At 29.2% G+C, this 21,922-nt stretch overlaps 1 protein-coding gene across 4 annotated transcripts in view; it reads left to right on the forward strand.

Annotated features, from left to right (window-relative positions):
• The window catches only part of LOC107454977 (adherens junction protein p120), a 231,545-nt gene that overhangs the window by 27,353 nt on the left and 182,270 nt on the right, over positions 1-21,922 (forward strand). For all 4 annotated transcript variants that reach the window (XM_071188186.1, XM_071188183.1, XM_071188187.1 and 1 more), the window contains exon 2: positions 12,254-12,317. The gene's annotated coding sequence lies outside the window, so the exon portion shown is untranslated. The remainder of the gene's footprint in view (positions 1-12,253; positions 12,318-21,922) is intronic.

The raw sequence follows: 21,922 nt of genomic DNA on the forward strand, positions 1-21,922 counted from the left end.
ATTTTTTAAATTACTATTTTATAAATTTTATTTTATAGTAATTTTAATTTTTTAGTTATTTATTTATTTTATTTTGTTTATTTTCTTCATAATTTTTAGTCTAAAAACTAGACTAGTCAGACAATAGAAATATTGGTTTTACCTTAAAAGAAAAATATCAAAGACGTCTGGGAACCGAATTATAGTTGGGATTATTTCCTTTAAAATTTTAAAAGATTTTCTTTAAATGTCATATGTAATAGAAAGCCAACAATAGAGGATATTGAATTAGATTCCTTTTTAACTTGGTAAAAATCGACACAAAGCACTGAAGATGTAACTAAATCAATTTTATTGGCTTTTTAAAAAGATGTTACTGTCTATTGACGTCATTTTCTTGGATCCATTTAGCAGAACTTTGACAGCAAGGACTGAAAAACGTTTTTAACTTATTCTTACTATTATTTGAAAGTCAAAAAGTGCATTTGTTTTCAGAATATTGATACCTATAAAACGCTATTAATACCCACTAAGTAAATTTGCATACAAATAACTTTTGTATGAAATCTATGCAAGATTAACGTGTCATGTGATACAAGTGCTGTATTATTGCAATAAATTTATTTGTTAGATTCCATTCTTTGAAAAAAAAATTAACGTATGGAATCTCGATTCGAGAAAAACTCCCTTCATGAGGACGTTATGAGGGAAAAAAACAAACCCAATTGTTTGTAAATTGCTGTATAAGTTGTGTCAGCTGAAGTGGTCATGCGTCAAAAGGCTTAGTCTACTGACTACAATTTCGAGCCTTACAGAATAAGTCAGCTTATAATGTAGTCAATTGCTGACATTTTGTTAATTACCTGAAATGAGTGATGTAGTGCTTTTATGTAGGAATGTATTTTAGGTTGTGTCACTCTCCAGATTAAGCGATCAAAAATCAAAAAAGTTCATTTATTTTCAGAATATTAATTCGGATAAAACGTTATTAATACGCACAAGTAAAATTGCATACTAATAACTTTAGTATAAAATCTATGCAAGATTAACGTATCATGCGATACAAGTGCTGTATCACTGCAATAAGTTTATTTGTCAGATTCTATTCTTTTAAAAAAACGCATGGAATCTCGATTTGAGAGAAACACCCTTCATGAGGACTTAGATGTTGTGAGGAAAAACAAACAAACAAACCCAATTGTCTGTAAATGACTGTATAAGTTGTGTCAGCTGAAGTGGTCATGCGTCAAAATGCTTAGTCTACTGACTACAATTTTGAGGCTTAATAAAATGAGTAAGTTAGAATGTAGCCAATTGCTGCCATTTTGTGAATTACATGGAATGAGTGATGTAGTGTTCCTACGTAGGAATGTATTTTAAGTTGTGTACCTCGCAGATTATGCGATGAAAAATCGTAAGTGTAGTCCGTGGTGACTAATGAGGAGGATAATGAAAATGAATGCATGTCATTATAATTTTTTTTATAATAGTAACATTGGTGATGAGATTAATACCCAGTTATATTTTATGAACTTATTTTGGAGACATAATTCACGTGTCAAAATTTTTTAATGTACTGGGTGGCTTGTTCTTGCGAGTGGCATTTTGCAGCCACCAGTTGGATGTTTTCTGAATTAAAAAATTCTTATAAGATGGCTTGTCCAAAAAAAAATTTAAATGGACTGCTAATAAAATTAATAGATATTGAATGGTATGGAGTTAGTAAACTGGCAATTTTTTCCCGCGCTTGATACATTTAAAACTTGAAAGTTTTCATAGGAGTTTTAGTCAAAATAAAGCCTATTTTGTAAAAGACTTATTTATTTTAGGCTGATAGCGAATAGATTTTTTTTTATGAACTTAACTTAGAATTTGAAACATACTTCTTTATAATATACTATTATCTATAATAGACTAAGATTTAACATAAGATTTTAAAGGATATTTTTAAGAAATTAAATTTCTTAGCTTTAACCTGCGTTTAGATCTCTGTGGCAGAATTATTTCGAACTTTCTGAGACTTAGCCTAAATATCTTTCTGCAAGAAATTTTTAATCGAAACGAAATGTATATGTTACTAATTTAAAGTAACAAAAATGCTTTAAATTAAAAAATAATAATAATAAATAATAAAAAAATCCTCCACGAATAGAATAAAACTGCTTATAAATTTTTCAATTGTTAATACAAGAATTTTTTTTTAAAATCTGCATATAAAAGAATACATGTTCTAATATTATCAACGATATTCTCCCGTTTTTACTCTGAAAACTCACACACTAATTATTTCCTTTTTCTCATCTTATAAATCGTCGTCACATTAAAAAATAAATTAAAACTCGTGAAATCCGTGGCCTATCGAAAAAAGATCGACGATAAAATCCCACGAATCGTACTCTTCAAAAAGAGATTACTCAAGTGTGTGTTTCGTTTCGGGATTCACTTGTTGTAATAAATAATATCGTAGAATAAATAAATATCGGATTGCTTTGTGGAAATCAATAGAAAAAACGATAGGATCATTGCGTCAAAAAGTAAATACTCTAATGCGCGATTCGAATTTCTAATACAATCTGAAATATATCAGTTTCTTTAAGAACCATGTGTAAATTAATATCAATAGCTGTCATAAAGAAGAAGAAAAAACATGGATTTGCGATAGTATCGGTGTAAATTGAGCGCACCCAAAAATGATTAGGTATGTAAATGCGTGATTCGAATTTAACGTCTCGGAATAATATCGAATGAGAAATACCGGAATTTTAAAAACTACGTAGAAATCGGTAGTAATAATTCCCGTAAAGTCGAAGAAAAACGTTCGAATCGCCACAAAGATTTTTATTTCTTTTTAAATGACTCTCAATGTGAAGGAGGCACAATTTTAGAAAGATTTTTGCTATAAGATAATGGCAACAGAAAATGAAGCAGTGTCAAAATGATTTAGTCGAGGAAAGATCCTAACAAAATCATCAATTTATGCAATACATACATCTAGGATTCTTAATTTGAGATTTTCCCACAAGTAAAAAAAAAATTTTAATCTTTCTTTCAACTTTGCGGAAAGAAAGAGTAAAATAGTTATGTATTTTTAATAGCTGAACAAAAATTAAGATTATTACATCCACTATCCTATTTTTCTATTCAAATCTTCTCCCGCTTATTATTAATATTATTATTTTTTACTTATTGCTATTGACTGGCTTTTACTATATAAAAAAATAATACTTTGGAGTCATCAAAGATAAATGGTCACTTTTAGAAAGAGAAGAAGATTGTAAATTATTGAATTATGAAGCAGACGATTATGAGTAATCGTCTGCTTCAAGTTTTTCGGGTATTTTTGTTCCATGTACTAACTCGTGGGTGTTGACAAAAGCAGCTGTTTGTAAAAGCAGGTGAAGATAATATCGGTCTATTTCTTTTTAAAAAGGTAAAAGGAATCGGTGATTACTAATCAAGACTTCGGTAATGCACCCATTTTCTAGAATATACTCTCGCCCATGCATTTAGTTTTTCAAAACAAGATCGTTTGTTTCATTTAAAATTAAAATTTTAACATTCGCAAGAAAAAAAAAGTCTCTTTTAAAAATTTGCTCTTTTTCCATTTTTTAAAAAAATTGCATTTCTCTTAAGGTTATAATTAAGGTTATGCATTTCTCTTAAAAAGATATTTTTATTTTAAGATTACAGAAAAATTATTTCTTTAAATTGTATTAATAACATTATGAAACAAAATTTTAATTTAAAAATTTATAGTTACTTTTTTAACTAGACATTTTTACGAGTATACTTACTAATTTTATCAGCATAAAACATTAGTTAATAGATGTTTTGAACTCAGAAGTCCCTTTAGTTGATTACTTTTCGTCTTTTAAAGTTTATATATATATTAATATAGCGCACACAACCTTGCAATATGAAAGTGTAAAAATAAAATTATGTTTGTAAATTATTGTTATGCGCACGACTTGAAAATTAAAATGCTCGACGTGTCCATGGCATTCATTTTTTACCCTTATATACCCGGTCAAGCATATAATAATTAAGTGATATCGTAAAATATCGATTACTGTCCCCTCAAATTTTGAAAAAATCCTTAGAAATGCGAATCGAGGGCGCCGAAGGAAATTATAAAATAATATCGATTGTATTTTATAAGACCTAACTATTATTGAATTTAATTATCTAAATAAAAATGTATTAAACAAAGTTTTAAATTTTTTTATTTCTTTAGTTATGCTTATTTTTATTTAAAAAAAGTTAATACTTACATAATTTAAGCGCACACATTTAGTGCCTTGTATTTGACAATATTTTTGAATAATTTGATTCTTATATGCATAAATATCAGTTGTCATAATGGTCTAAAATAATTGTCCTCTTTTTTTATATTTATTTCTAAAAAAATACTTTTGTTTTAAAATGCCTTTCTTTTTTATTTAGAATATTTTATTATCTGAATTGTATGACTTGATGACTACTTTAATTATTATTTTAATTCATTCACTTTAGTATCCATGAAAATGATATAATAATTGCTATCTTCTTTTAAAATTAAGTGCTCTTACGCCTTTTGTTATCCTTTAAAAATGATAATACATCAAAAATAAATTTTCCTTCTTTTAGAAACTATAAAAGTAAATCATTTCGATATAATGCGCGACAACTGTGTTTTCAAATCTATATTTCCCTTCAAATCATGATTTTTCCTGTATTTTATATCACTTGATTTCTATTTTTAATGCAACGAAACATGACATTGGAAATCGTCTTAAAGAAGAGTTAATTTTATTTTTCAGAAAAACATATTCTTTTCTATTTCTAGAAAAGTTAGAAGCAGTTATACGTTTTTGCCAGGATATTAAAAGTTTGCGAAATGCTCTCGGGGAAATTCTTTGCGAAATTCTCTGTACGTACAAATGCGTAAATACAATTTTGGGGGTTGTGGGGGGAGGGAGGCGCTGGAGGGTTGAGGACGCATGATAAATAATACGCTACATGATAGGGATGCACAACCTGCCGCCCACGGTAGCACCAGAACATGATTAAAAAACTATTATAATTAAAAAAAAAATCATAAATTTTGAATTGCGCATTAAGTTCTTGAACGCGCCAAATCTAAATCAATGTAGCTTTTTGATCGCTTTTTTTCGGTGTTTATCACTACGAATTTCCAAAGTTTTAAAAATCCCAACAATTTTAATATGACAAAATTATTACTACCTATAAATTTGCTTCTAGTGGTCAGTTGCCACCAGAAAAATTTCCCAGTCTTGCCCTTTAATTAGCACTTACAAGGTATCTGCGCACCTGGAAAGTAATGAAAAATCGTGGAAAGTCATGAGTTCCAATGCTCCAAACATCTAAATTTGTAGCAAAATTCCCACTCATAGGTATATTCTATTTGAAATATAAAACGTTTTTATTATGTTCTTTAAAAATTATGGTGTTCTTTCAAAAAATGAAAGAAAGAACGTAATTTCTAAAGTGAATTATCTTTTAAACTTCTGTGATTTTAGAATTTATTTATTATTTATTTTATCAATTTAAGATTCTAGTTAAGACTTTTTATATTACACTTACTTTAAAGAATAAATAAAACAGATTTAAATAACTACATAGATTTGACAGTATTTAATTATTTGCTTTTGAATCTCTTTAAGCTATTTTATTGCTTCAACTCTTTCTTTACTCTTTTTTTTTTAAGTTTAAAATCAATAAATATGAAGATGCAGAGTATAACAGTTTTGGTTATACCTATCATTTCAATTAATGTTATTATAATGCTTTTTTAAATTTATTGTTGTGTTTTTGTGGAGAAAATAGTAACTTCGGTATGTCATGAAAAATTCGTGGAATTATTCATGAAAATTCATGGATTTGAAAATCTAAAATATAGCAGATACCCTGCACTTATACTTGAAAATAGGATCATTAAAAAAATTATTCAGAGTGATAATTTTTTGGCTCACTGTTCTATTTTTTTATACATGGAATATCTTAAAGTTAGTATTTCTAATTTGTATTGAAATTAAATTATTTCAAGTTTCTGCGAGCTTTTCCTTACTGTGTAAAAACGATTAATAACACTTATGGTATTTGTAAAATTAATTAGTTTTATTGTCTTTTTTTCAACTTTATGAAGTTAATTGGTCTTATCGCACTTACGAGTAATTATATTATCTCATTAAGTGAATAATATTTCCTTTTTATTTCCTGAAACTATGCAAAAGAACTATACAAAAGAAACTATGCAAAAGAAAGAAAGAAGCTAGAGCCGTTAATTAACGATTAATCCTATTTCTTAAAATTTTTTGAGTAGCGTAGGTTTAAAGAATGAATTCTGAACGAATATTTAATTATAAGCTGAATTTATATAAAAAAGATTAATTTATAAATATATAATAAGAAAGAAATATAATAATTTATTTATTCCTATATTAGCTATGACGTAATGAAGTCTAATTTGTATTTAAAAGATTAATTTTTTGTGAAGCTACTTTATCACTCTTATTCTATCTTCTATATATCTATAAAATCTTCTACCTACATAAGATAGAAGAATAGTACTTTTTTAATCTCTGAAAAGAAAGCTACTCTATTCGTATTTATTGAAAAGTTCTTAAAAATAATTATTTCATTTGATTTTTCTTTTTAATTTATCCAGATAGTTAATAAGATTAGACATTTTTTTCTGAAAAAAATATTTAACGAGACTTTTTAAATTAATTTGTTATTTATATTAATTTATACAATATATAATAAATAAATGGTTTTGCAGTAATTTGATTGTATAGCACATAAGAATTAAGGATAGAACTATTAAGATACGCATGCAACATATTTAATAAATTCTGCGTTTTAATATTGCATTATAATTAAGATTTGTGCCTCTGATTCAAAATTTCGTTGTTAATTCCTTGAAGATTTTTTTTAGATGTATCTTTTGTTGTGTAATTCATAAATAAAACCTTTAGTCTTTTTAACTGTCTCACTGATAAATGTTTGAAACTAATTACTATGTAAAATAATAATTCCAGGATATTAAAACTTCATCACTTATAAAAATAGCGTTTTTCAATTTAAGTGGATTTTGAACGTTCTAAAACGTCATTTCATATTAATTTAATTAAACTTAAGTAATTAAGTACTTTATTAAGTTAATTAAATAAACTTAATCATATTATTTTTATTTTTTTTTGGAATTATTATTACATAAAAATGATAAATTTTAATTTTTAGCCTTTTTTACATAGTGTAGGATATTTTTGTAATATATTTCTTTGAATTTCGATCATAGGCTAGGATAGTCTGGTTAGTAAGATGTTGAGCTTGTGTCCGTAAGATTGTGAGTTCGAATCCCGCCGGTCGAAGAATCCCCATGCATTAAATTGTGACTAGTGCACGTTGACTCTGTAGGGGTCACAAAGTTCTCCAAGTTTCGTTAACAATTCAATACCTCTGGGGGAGCCGCGATGGGGGATAGAGAGTTCGCCTTCCAATGAGGGGAACCGGGTTCGAATCCCAGTCGATACGAATTCCGCAACCGACTTGCACCGACCACAGTGCTGACGCGAAATATCCTCAGTGGTAGACGGATCATGGATTGGAATCCCTTTGCCGCCAGGATAACCGAGGNGTTCTCGTGGTCTTCCTCTCCATGTAACGCAAATGCGAGTTAGCTTCATCAAAAAGTCCTCACGAAGGCAAATTTCTCCCAATAATTGATAATTTGTCTTCTGGATTCAAGTTTAGAAGGCTACGGAGTTGAACATTAGTAGTCGTAAACCCATAAAATTGGATCGGCTGTTCAACGACGGTTATGAAATATAAAAATAACTCTAGGGCTACTAAATGGTTTCAGGTCAAAATTACGATCTGTGGATCAATAAATGCTGTATGAATGGGTCCTCCCCGTAAAATGGTTTACACGCGTGTGTGTGTGGCTGAAATTGTACTTTTGGCCATACATGGCGCCAGTGAAGAACAAGAAACGTACCCCTCTGCCTTAAATTCTCTTGGTTTTTCATATTAGCCTTGCTGGTATGACCTGTAGCATAAGAAACAACAACAACATTTTTACCATGGAGCAAAATCTACTTGACTCAAATAATAAGTTATTTATTATCATTAAACTGTCCAATACTTTACTTGATTCGAGTTCAATTATTTTGATTTTTCATTGCAATTAAAACTCCGACTAACGAATGTAAATCAAATTTTACTTTCACACAGGCAATCGCTTTATAAAGGCATACCAAGAAAATGTAAACATTATTTTTTAAGTGATAAAATTGTATTAATTGTGATCCTTTACATTAGACATTTGGTACATACGCTAGGTCTTTATAGCCTAGAGCGAATATAAGAAAACGTTTTTTTTAGAATTTTATTTTTGGCACGATTTCGTAAAAACTATTGCACCGATCTTGTTAAAGTTTTGGTCATTTCTCCTAAATGGAATTAACTACTTGAACGAATATTTTTTTGTCTTAGATCACAACATATTTTAAAAGGCAATTTAATTGAAAAAATAAATTTATTTAGAAAACGTTTGCCAAATTCCAATAAGATCAGTTTAATAAATTTTTATCCATTAATATTTAATCCATAATCAGTGGTCGGAACAAAAAAATTTTTTTTTGTAGTTAACTACAACTACAACTACAACTACAGCTACTATTTTTATATGTTGCGACTACAAACCACTTTCGAAATGTATTTACTTCGCTATTTTTAGAAGACAAACTTAATTGGAGAATTTAATTTTCAATAACATTTAAAATGATTTTGAATAAGAAATTGGCTTGGTTAAATATGAGGAGATATTAAGATGTTTTAATTCATGTTTACATGAAATAGTTTTTTTATTCTAAAGCACTTTTTACGAATTTGTTCTTTTAACTTTCAAACTCAATGCTTTTCTCTACAGTGATTAAGTAATGCTGGCGAATATAATTATCAAATATTTGTCATTTAAGTGATCAATGCTTTTTTATATCCTCCAACAAATAAAGTACAGTGTGAAAAACAAAAAACAGACCACCCTGAATAACTTTTAATCTAATGATCGGATCTTCATGTCCTAGGACTCCATCTTAATGGTTTCAGGAGGTGACATCGAATATGCTAATTAATTAATGCAGACGATAATTTAGGTTACGAAATCAGACTTAAAAACGCACCTTAGGTCCTGTAAAATCGAATTTTAAAAAAGTCAGATATTTAAAATTCCATTTCTCAGGAACAATTCGACCGATTTCGCTCCGTTTTTTTCCGAGTATAAGACGTAGACCTTACAAACGCTCGGCCACAGAGGCATTCTCATTATATACGTTGACGGGGCCGCGGTGGCTTTGCACCAATCAGATTAGGAACATATTTTGCGTTTGAACTTTGTTTTTTTATTTAACTAACGTTAAACGCCAAGAATCGCTACAAACTTCTGTATTTTTCTTTTTTGTATCGCACTACTCTCTACACTATTTCTAATAAAAAGTAGCGCACTGCACTAGAAACTACGGAAAAAAGTTGCGACTACAGCGGTAAGGAGTTTCCAAAGGCTCTTTCGATTTGAAATTTATTCAGTATGTTGTACTATTTATTTATTTCTTTTTTTTTGCATATGGCTGAATAATTTAGATCCATTAACCCTTTAATGATTTTTATGTTGATTTTCAAGCTAATAAACATTTAAAATTCTAACACACATTATTATATAAAAATTACAATTTAGGTATTAATTAGCTAAAATATTGAAATGCGCAGCTATTGTTAATTCTTTTTAATATTTACCTTTAAATATTAATATTTAAAAAAATCTTAAATCTTAAAGAAGGATAAATAACAAATATAACTCCTTTCTCAGTCCTTCTGCGCTATATCCAGACAATAACTTCGAGTTTCCAGGAATTGCAATTAGGGCTTTCAAAAAATAATAAAACGAAAACATAGGAATGCGAAACAGATTTTATTTCTTTTTTTTTTTAACTACCGTTCTTCGTGACAAAGGAAGTGAAACTCGAATTTATTTATTCTAGAGAAATGCGCAGATTGATAAAAAATACGCCACTTTTAAATGTGATAGGAATTCTTACTTGGCAAACTTACTTTTGTGTTTGCTTAGTGTCTGGAAATTTGAAAAATGTAATTTTATAGAAAGCTTATCGATTAGTTTCTCTTGGAATATTTCTCTCCTTAATCGAGTGATTAAAAAAAGGATAAGTTGAGAATGCTTTAGTTAATTAGTTAACATAATTACGAATTTGTAAAAAGGGGGGATTGAAATTTTAAAGAATTAAAAATTCCTCTTAACTTAATTCTTGTTCGGATATCAAAATTGAATTTCCATTGTTCACATGCATTTAACTAAAAACTATGTCGAAAAAACATTGAAATGTATATAAAAAAATAGTTTGAATAGATAAAGAAAAAAAAATTGCTAGGTCCGATTACTCTGACCCCGGAAAAAAGCAGATTAAAATTTGTGAGCGTTACTTTACAGTCAATTTTATGAAAAAGGTTGTAAATGAAACACTGGAATATTTGCATGAAATTTTTAAATCACGTAACCGTTCTGTTGGGTATGACATTTCTGGAGGAGATAGGTTTAGGTTATTTTAGTTTACATAATTTCTGTCAGCGTACATTATGCAAAATAATTATTTCATACTAATAATCATATATTGCGATATGTTTAAATTTAACCTTTCGGTTCTGTTGATAGCTTAATTTCAAATGCTTTTTTAAATGCTTTTATTTTTAAGCTTTTATTTTTTTATTTACTTTTATCTAGGAAATGAAAGTGATAATTATTCTTAGCGATAATTCAAATCTAAACTGAAATCTTTTCCCCCCCATTATTTTATGTTAGGGAAAAGTTCCGCTAGTATACCCCATCGTTTCCCATTCAAATGAAAAAAAGGGAAACATCATTAATTGTAATTCTTTCATTAGAAAAATCGGGAAATTTCTCCAGTTCTTAGGCTTGGTTAAGGGAAAAACTTAAAATTATAATTATGTTTTCTTTAATCTATTTTAATTAGAGGATGTTATGTGAACGGGCTTATGAATTGAGAGAGAGAAATTAGGCAAGGAAATAAAATCTAAAGACTTGTTAAAGCTTTTTATATAATTTTTTTTATTTTTTTTCCTGGACCTGTTTAACAGACCAATTATAATTACTAAGATTTCCCTTATTCCCTAAAACGAAACATTATACGGATTTACTCTACAAGATTTTCCCTAACTTTTATTGAGGAGCACAACGATTTTGTGTAACTTGAATGATTGTTCTTTCTCAAATAATTATTAAATAAATATTGTGCCCTCTTTCCCTGCCTAAGACCTGAATATATATGAAGAATATATATATATATATATATATTCTAATATAACTCTAATATATATTAATATATTACTTTCTTTCTTTTACAAGTTATAATACACAATATATATTCTATATCGTGTATTTCTGCCTTCCCACCTATTTATTCTAGAAGATCAAGTTCGGATGTCCTAAGACTGCTTTTAACTACTCTATTAGAAATATCGGATTAATTTATATGATCGATCTTCAAATGAGAATACTTAAGAATAAAGCAGTAGGTTCTTCATACCTAATCCATATTTCCATTCTTTTATTACCCTATTCAAGCTTGTTTCTCTTATGATTAAATCACTTTTTTCTTATTCAAGCGTGTTTATTTCGTTATTTTTCTTCTGTCAGTTTGTGTTTAGACGCTGAAACAGTTCTTTTTTATCGAACTTTATAGTGTCGATACATTACTTTCAGTTCAAATTACTCTTTGTATGTCATTTCTAAACCTTTATTTGCTTTATTCACGATGAGCTCTTTTAGTTCAAGATCTATCTTATTTTGAGTTAACGTAAAATTTTTTTGTTTAAATTTTTTGAATTTCAATCAATATCTCGCATACAGACATTGGAGTTTTAAAATACTACAAAACTTGCAAATCAACAAAACCTATGATATAAGTTCTATCCAAAAAAACATTAATCAAATTACTTTTAGTTTATGGAGATAATTATTTAAACATTGTTTTCGTTGGTTTTTATTTGTTTACTGTTGAAAAAACATTAAAGAGATTTTGCAAAAAAGAAAGAAGTCAGAAAAACAAATATAAAAATGTTCAACTCATAGATGCATTTTTTATGATGTTATATTCTTGCAATTTTTCTTTTATGCATATGTAAAATTAAAAAAAAAAAGAGAAATTCATTAATGATTTGTTTTTTTAAAATTTTTCTTTAGGTATCCAGACATTTTTTATTACTGCATCTTTTTCTTACAACCACCATTACTTTAAGCCTCAATGGTAAGTACCTTTTGCAATTAACATATGTCTGTGAAAAAAAATAAAGACAAGTATAATTTTCTAATCATTTAAAGAGCTCTTAAATTAGATTTTGAAGCAATAAACTCTCTTCATTATATTTTCTTGGAGATATTAATTGATGCTAAAAAATAATCTGATTAACGTTGCTGTATATTTCTTTGTGTAATCACACGACTTTATAAATATGAGAAAAGATCAAATTTATTTTGAAATAGTTTTAATTTAAGGTGTAAGGTTTTATTTTTTTGCAGAACATAATATTTGTAATTATTTTTTGTTATTTTATTGATTTTTTACCAGATAGAGGTTACTCTTAAATAATCGACAAAAAATATGAAAATATTGCCTTTTTATATCAGTTTAAGCGCAGGCTTAATTTAAAGTATTTGGATTGTAAAATATTTAATTTATTTATTTGATGCTACATTCATTTTTTGTATTCGTTTAAAATAACATTAAAGAACTAATGAGAACATAAATATTTTATTTTTGGTCAATAAGGAATTTTTTATATTTCTTATGTATTAGTTACATGAAGAGAGAATTATATAGTTATAACCTTTTAAACTGAATTCATTAAGTCTGAGTTATACATTTAAATTATTAAGAAAAGCTTAAAACTCTTTTAAATTATTTTTTTAGAAAAATATAAAATAACGTTAAATTTTTTTTAAGATCGCGAATAATAATTTCGACGAGATAGTTAATTATCCGTAAGTGCATAGGAAAGTGTTATTGAACTAGCACTTATATTTTATCATATTACTAATTGCTTTATAATAGTGCTTAAGTTATCTAGTTACGTCTTTTCTTTTTGGTGTAAGTCTACAGAGTTTAAAATGACTTTAATTTTGTCAATTATAAAGATACCATCAGAGAGGAAAACAATATTTTATTTATTAAATTTTTTATCTTGTAGTGCATAAGCTACTTGAATAACTTTTGATCTAATGTAAGCAAATTTATGATTATTTTTACTGAGTTTATGTTTCAACATAGGCTTTTCTAAGTATTTATTTCAAAAAGGGCAATTATCGATTACCATTTTAATCTTTCCATTCTAATCAATAATCTTCAATAAATGATCTTGTTTAGTTTAACCTGGTATTTTGTATATTATTTTGTTTTCGTTATTTTATATTTCTTGACTTGCCGACCAGGTGGCCGAGTAGTTAGCGTGCCTGACTGCGGAGCCGATGGTTGCGGGTTCGAATCCTGCTCAGGGCATGGATGTTTCTTTCTCTCTGTGTTCTATGTCCTTTCTCCTTTGTGTGAATGTGACCCGCCCTATAAACGGGTTTGTGGTTGCGTGACGTGGGCGACGCTGCTCCACCACCGTGGCTTCGCCACATGTGCCTACTGGGTAACAAGAAGAGAGTAGCAGTTCTGGCACTCCTGGCCAATGGGACAATACATCCCAAGTGCCCGCCATTTGAAAAAAAATTTTTTTTCCTTGACTTTGATGCTTTAAATCAGGGATGGGCAAACTACGGCCCGCGGGCCAACTGTGGCCCGCCGGAAGGTTTTATCCGGCCCGCGGATAGAATTTTAATTTGCCGATCAGTGGCAATATACAGCCATTTTCTTGTAAAATATTTAAAATTATTCCTGTTTTTCCTTTTTTAACAAAGTATCGATGACCTTTTTACCTTCTCTATTTTTGTTCTACAAAACATAAATTGATGGAAATAATTAGCACAAACAGCTTTAAATGGTAAAATGTTGAAAGCAGAAGTTCTTCATAGAATAGCCTTAGATTGGCTCGAACTAAGGTTTGTCTTTCTCGAGGAATCTAATATAGGTAAATTGTACTTCACATTTGGCAGACTGCGCATTTTAAGATCCAACGAGCGGACAATCTAACAATCATCTGAAGCAGTTGTTTCTAAATATGCCAAAGTTTTACGAATCATTACCAAAAGCTAGTTTCCTAAAATTAATATTTCGGGCCCAGAAAATCAGCACTATGTTTGCTTAATCTTATACATGTGAACAGGAGTTTTCAACTATGAACCTTAGAAAAAATCATTTCAGAAGTAGACTAACAGAAAAGCATTTAGCCTTGTTGCTTAAAATAAGCACATTTCGAACCTTAATATAAGGAACTTTTAAAAATGAAATCCCAATTTTATTCATTTCACTAAATATTTAAATTAAAACTTGTATATTGCTTTTTTTTTAAATTTTGAAAGTTTTATTTGGCCCACCAAAAAAAAATTTTCTCGATTTTTGGCCCTCGACCAAAAAAGTTTGCNGTGTGACGTGGGCGACGCTGCTCCACCGCCGTGGCTTCGCCACAGGTGCCTACTGGGTAACAAGAAGAGAGTAGCAGTTCTGGCACTCCTGGCCAATGGGACAATACATCCCAAGTGCCCGCCATTTAAAAAAGTTTTTTTTTTTCATTGACTTTGATGCTTTAAATGTTTCAAAATTTTGGAACTTAAACGTAGAATCAAACTCAATTGCAATTAAAATATTTTAATTTATACTCACAAAACGGTTTTCTTTAACTTTTAAAGTTATTTAAATGCAAATAAAATAATCGTTATAATCAAACGATAGTGTTATATTTACGAACAATTCTCCTATATAGTTATTTAAGTTTATACACTGTAAAAAAAAGTATTTCTCAAAATTCAGCAAAAATGTTAAAAATAGGTTCGAAACAAATTCATTATTGATAGAGTGGCGTGCTTCAAAACTCATTTTTTCAGACTATGCCCTCTCTTGTTTAATCAACAAATTACTCAAAATGGTTACACGATGTATAATTTTTGGGACTATGCCTGTTGCTCAAAAATAAGTATATGCTGTTTTGAGCAAGTCACCTTAATCAATAAGGATTAAATAAGGTTTTCAAATTCGACTTTTTAGTCGAATTTCATTGTTTTGGAGCTATTTTGACACATTTTTGCTTAATTTTTAAGAAATTTTTTTTTAAAGTGTACAGTGCGCAAGGAAAAAAAAAAGATATCACCCTGGATAACTTTTGTTCTAATGCTTGGATATTTAAGTAAAAGTGCCGATCTTAATCGTTCCAGGGGTGAATATGCTAATAATTAGTGCTGACTATTAATTAAGTTACGAAAGCAGACACAAAGGCGTACTTTCTCTGAATAAACACATATTTTGTTTACATATTTGGATTCCTGAACCTCAAATTATAGGAAACGACAAAATTTCGAAAAAATTAGATCCTAAATTAGGGGACTAGGAAACGTCATATATTTGGCGATAGTTCAAAGAAACAGCCAAGCAATGTCGCCGCAGCAGAAGGAGTAATTTAGGATAGCCATAAACTAATATAAAAAAGCAATACCTAATTTTCTTCGTTCTTAAGCAACTAAATTGAGACAATAAAAAAAGAATGAAATAGAAACTGAAGGTTTTTCATTCATCGTTTTAGGATGGCTCGGAAATACTTATTTATTAATAGTTAACTGAGAAATATCTCAAAGTTTCTAGACAACAGATATTTTTTGGATTGATTTTTCAGCAAAAAGCAAAGATTGTTTTCTTTTTTATCTCTTTGAAAAGAAAATTTGAATCGATTAATAAATCATTTATGATTATCCAAGATTTGTAAATTTGAACACAAACTTTTTATATGACATTATTTGTGTTTCTTATGTTGTTTTAACTTAATTTATGTAAGGATTTCACACTAAAATCAAATTTACGTAATATTTTTTAATTATGTACAGAATTTTCGGGCTAATCTTTATTAAACTTTTAATTGTGTCTTCTTATCAAAGAAGTTTAAAGAGAAAAGTAAAACGAACCTAAAAACATGTCGAAGATTTGGAAAGAGATATACAAGGTGTTTATAAAGTCCCGGACCCATTTTGATGTTTAATAACTCATAAAATAATAAAGATAGATTAAAATTAATAACATAAATGGTTAGATTGACTCAAAAAGTTTCATGACCCTTGTCAATGAACTTGCACATGTCACACGAAAGTATCAAGTCGATAGTCAATTTCACACCAGGTAGCGGCAAGCATGTCGGCACCCACAGAGGCTATTCCTTGGCCACCCAGATCACCTGATATAACGCAGCTGGACTTTTTTCTTTGGGGATTTATAAAGGACAATGTTTACAGGAGGATCGTGTCGAACATTGATGACCTAAGAGCCAGAATTGCAACCACAATAGCCTCTGTGGAAGCCGACATGCTTGCCGTTACCTGGCGTGAAATTGACTATCGACTTGATATTCTCCGTGCGACGAAGGGGGCATACGTGGAAGTTCATTGACAAGGGTCATGAAACTTTTTGAGTCTATCTAACCATTTATGTAATTAATTTCAATCTATCTTTATTACTTTATGAGTTATTAAACATTAAAATGGGTTCGGGACTTTGTAAACACCCTATATAATTAGAATGCACATTCACAAAGTTTTATATCATTTACGATAATTTTTTTTTATATAACTGAAGAAATTGGTGAATGTTAAGTGCCATTTTCAAAATCATTGAAATATGTAATATTTATATGAAGACGTTTAAGAATAATATGTTGGATATTGTATGATTTTATTGTTTAAAAAAACGCTACATTCTCACAGATATTTAAGTTACATGGTTTTCATTGAATAAAGCTAATTTTCAAATGGAATTCTAATAACGTAAAGAATTGTTATAAGCTAATGGTATTTTTTCTGCTATAGTAGTTTCGTTATTTGCTATGTTTCTATCATTCTTATAAATCATGAATTTTCATAGTTATAACAGCTGGCTTATAACTTTAATAACCATTATAATTCCTTTCCAAAGGGATGTATTGATCTGTAAACGGCATGAAACGGCCTTTTAAATGATAGCCTGCGAGTTCAAATTCACTATCACTCCAATTAGTCTATTAAACGACTGTTAGAATGTGATTGCTTTAGGTCATTTGTAGAACCTATGAGGTTCAGTCTAAAAAGTTATACATTTAAATGGAATTTGTTCTGAAGAGAACCCTTTACTTACTGAAATGCTGATGAGATTGTTATGTGGATGATAACATGAGAAGACAAATTTTGTTTACATAAATGTTTAGCTTAAGAAGGATGGCTAAAACTTGTGATCTCTTTGCTTTCGTTCATCCAGTTTATGTATAGTTATAAATAGTTTCGTATACACACAATTTATAAATTCGGTTATTTATAGGCGCTTAAGTTTATAGCTTTTCAAAAAGTAACCTGATTTTTTACCAAAAGAAAATGCTCTGAAAAATAAAGTAAATGAATTTTTTTTTATAAAAGCCCCCAGTGCCGTGATAGCTCAGGGGATAGACCGTTCCCCTTCCAATGAGGTGAACCGGGTTCGAACCTCAGTGATGGCTGGGCAATACGAATTCCTCATCCGGCTTGTATCGACCACAGTGTTGACGTAAAATATCCTCAGTGGCCGACGGATCAGTCCCATTGCCGTCAGACTAACCGTGGGAGGTTTTTGTGGTTTTCCTCTCCATGCAACGCGAATGTGGGTTAGTTCCATTAAAAAGTCCTCCATAAAGGCAAATTTCTCCCGATACTTGATCCAGGAATTCCTTTGTCTTCTGGATTGGTTTCAAAATTACAAGACTACAGAGTTGAACATTAGTAGTCGTATACCCGAAATTGGCTCGCTTGTTCAACGACTGTCATAATATAAAATAAAGAAATATTTTAATTATAGTAGAAAAAAATGGCTCTATAAAGGGTACCTTCCGATCAACTGTCAAAGGGTGACAAAAGGGGCTTTTTACGAGTGCTGTATATTTACTCTACCCTACAGTATTTTTCTAAACACGTAAAATTGTCATCGAAAAATGTAGCTTGCGGAATCGTAGATGTTCTATTCATTTTTACGGCAAACCAATACAATTCTTCATAAGCATTACTTGGTCGCTCTTGATAATTATTTAGCCCATTAATTTCATTGCTTCAATGTTGCAAGGTGATGGTATGCAATTGGTATGCAAGGTGATTCAGCACAGTGGTTTCAAACTTAGAAAGAGCTGTAAGGTACGTCATACGGATTGAGAATTGCGTAAGGATTGAGAATGGCAACAATCTAAGAATCGTTGTTCAGATGTATCGCTTTCAATTTTGCTGAGTCAATTTCTAAATTATCCTCTGACCCAGCTAAAAGGTTAACCCAAAAAGCATTAACATATCCATAGGAAGTATTGTTGAGTTACTTTCCAAATAATTCCATGATCTAGCTATAAACTCACCTAAAAGCTTTAACAGATCCATAGAACATTTGTTGAATTTGTTTCTAAATGATCCTCTGATCTAGATAAAAAGCTGACCTTAAATCTTAAACATATCCATATAAAGTTTTGCTGAGTTAATTTCAAAATAATCTCTTGATATAAATAAAAACCTGGCCGTAAAAACTTTATCAGATCCATGTGAAAGTAAACACAATGTTGTAAACAATACGCGTAGAATTTTGAAGTACAGGCTTTAATATAAATCTTGTTGTAATAAATTGCAATGGCATCACCTAAATTTAAAAGCCATATAATGTATTTAAATTTCTCTGATTAAAATTCCACTTTGATGGTGCATTAAAAATCAGTTTGAAACGGTATTTGTACAAAGTTAAATAGCCAGTTTTACTCTAGGGAGTTTGTGTCATTGTACCTTTGTTATTGATGTTTCCCTAGGGAGTAAATTTTCCAAGCTTCCTTTAATTACGCAAAAAGTTCTTCAGAAGATGTGGTTTAATAAACGCTTACTCAATTAAATTGTAATGTAATTCTGAAGTACTCTTTAATGCGTTCAATTATTTTTCTCCGCTTTAAGGGAACGACACAGTAGAAGCCTGTAAAAAAAGGATTTTTTAATGACATTGCAACGATTTGAAATTAACTTGATACGTTTTTTAAAAATCTTATTTTAGATATTTTAATCTTCATTTAATCATGTTAAAAATACAAATATTTAAAAATAAGAGACTCTGTAATACAATGCTTATAACCTTTTTTTAAAAAAAATTACCTATAACCTGCTGTGCTCATAAGTTAAAAAAAGCAACCATATTTGATTCCGTTGTGATTTTTTTAAACTAAATGAATGCAGTTTTGTTTTGCATGTAGGAGTTTTTAAAAAAAAATTTTTCTTCACAAAATGGCGTTTTTTTTAAAACAAATTAAACAAATAGACAAAGTAAGTTGCATTTTCGTGGGCCACTTAAAACTAGTCAACCTAATTAAAAAACTTCCTACGTGTAACGTACTATAGAATACTACAATTCCTATATAATACAATGTTTATAACTTATTTTTTAAATGATCTATAACCTCCTGTGCTCATAAGTTAAAAATAATCAACCAGATTTGATTACGTTTTGAAATTTTTTAAACTAAATGAATCTAGTTTTTGTTTTGCATGTAGGATTTTTATAAAAAAAATCTTTTTTTTTCTCCACAAAATGGCGGTGTTTTTTTTAAAAAATATTTAATAAGTGGACAAAATAAGTTACATTTTCGTGGATCATTCAAAACTAGTCAACTTAATTAGAACAATTCCTACGTGCTACGAAAACTATATTTATTGGCAACATTGTGTCAAAATTTGAAATAAATCGATTGAAGATTGCGCTAGTTAGAAATACAGCAAGTAAGAGAGAAATGGTATGTAGTGAAGTGATCAATAAGTTTTAAGCTTTAAAGTTTTGTGATCAATAATCCATATGGATTACATAAAATTTTGCAACTAATTAATCTATCCCTTTTTCTTGTATCCTCATTTGACGCCTTATATAATTTTAGAGTATTATACAAAATTCTGCGGTCATCTTTATTTTAATATATTCTCTGACTTGTGGAGATTTATTTCTAAGTGTTCATTAACTGCCAATAATCCTTTGCTACCTTTATTCAAAATTATTACAGCTAAATAAGTTGCAATTTTAACTATTTACGACAATATTCTAACAAACTATTTAAACAAATTATTTCAATAAAATCGTTAAAATAATTGTATTTTACTAAAATGCTTTGATAGAGGAGCCAAGTAGCAGGATCGCAGCAACACGGCAACATTGTCGCAGAACGTCTCAGAGTTCACGATGAAAGGTTTTTCTTTTGAAAAGTTTAAAAAAAAAAATCTTTCTTTGCTACAACGTAATATTTGAATCATGCATTTAGATAACATTTTGTCCCGCTCAATTTAAACCAATAGTATTGTAAATCGATGTAATATTTCGATTGTATTTTCGGCAGTTATTGATATTGATTTTCACTTGGTTTTTAAATATCTCGATATATTTCAAACAATATGGAAAATTCGAATCGTGCATTTGAGTATTTACTTTTTAAAGCAATTATTTTATCGAATTTTTTGGCCGTTATTGCTATTGATTTCACCATAGTTTTTGAATCCGAAATTTTTTATACGATGTTATTTATTATTTATTTCTACAACCTAATTTCGAAACGAATCATCCAATTTGCGTGAATTCGGCGTCGATCTATTTTTCGGCAATAACTTCTACGGATTTCATGATTTTTAATTATGTTTTTTATTGTTATGATTGTTTACAAAATGCGGTGAAGGAAATAATTTGTGTGCCCCCCCCCCAATAAAAGGCGAGAATATCATCCATAATATAAGAATAAAAAATTTTACATGTTCAATTGAAAGAAATAAATAGTTTTTTTTCTTTTTTTTTGTAAGCACGGCTCTTTTGTTATTTTAAATTAGCAACATGTATGTTTGTTATTATTAAAAGTATCTTGCAGAAAGATATTAGTGCTAGAGGGTTTTGTCGCAGATAGCTCAAAAACATTTTACCACAGGGGATAGGAGTAAGCAAATCCATTAATAAACTTTTACGAAAATCAATGTTTTGATACATTGATTTTCGTAAAATATGCGAATCCTAAAATGTAAATCTAAATGTATAATTTTAAAAGGATAAACTATCGAAAATTTTTTTTTCTTCTTTTAAAAATTTGTTTTTATTGTGTTGCTCCCCTCCTTATTGGAAATTTCTCTTTTGTAACCTTTTTCAATACCTTTTTTTTATTTATTTCATGAGTTTGAATGACTTATATTATTTTATGTTAAGTTTAAGACAAATTTCTTCCATAATGTAATCAATACTTCACAATATTATTATAACTGTTATTGTCATTTTGACCTATTAGTACCCAAAATCACTTTTTACGAACCTTTCAAATTTGTTAATTGTAAATATCGAACTATTAATTATAAATGTATATTCTCGTGTGTGATATTTATACTAATATCAGGAAAATAAATAATTAGAAAAGAAACGAAGCAATGATCTAGTTATAATAAGATAGGAAATAATTAGAAGTATAGTTCGTTCACCAGGAGTTGGCACTTGACTCCACCTCCTCGGACGCAGAGTTCATTTCAGCGCGGGAGTGGGAGGAGAAACATCTCCGCGCTTGAAAATGAGACAACCCTTAATGCGCGCCAAACGCAAACAGTGAATTCTTTTTCAGTCTCTTACTTCGTTTTATCATCTGTTATTACACCTTTCGTTACTCTAGCTAATTAAATATATTTTAGGCATAAAAACTTCTGTTTTCCCAGCAAAATATCTCAAAAAGGACAAACTATTCACTC

The sequence above is a fragment of the Parasteatoda tepidariorum genome, chromosome X2 (assembly GCF_043381705.1).
Source record: "Parasteatoda tepidariorum isolate YZ-2023 chromosome X2, CAS_Ptep_4.0, whole genome shotgun sequence".
NCBI classification, from domain to species: domain Eukaryota; kingdom Metazoa; phylum Arthropoda; class Arachnida; order Araneae; family Theridiidae; genus Parasteatoda; species Parasteatoda tepidariorum.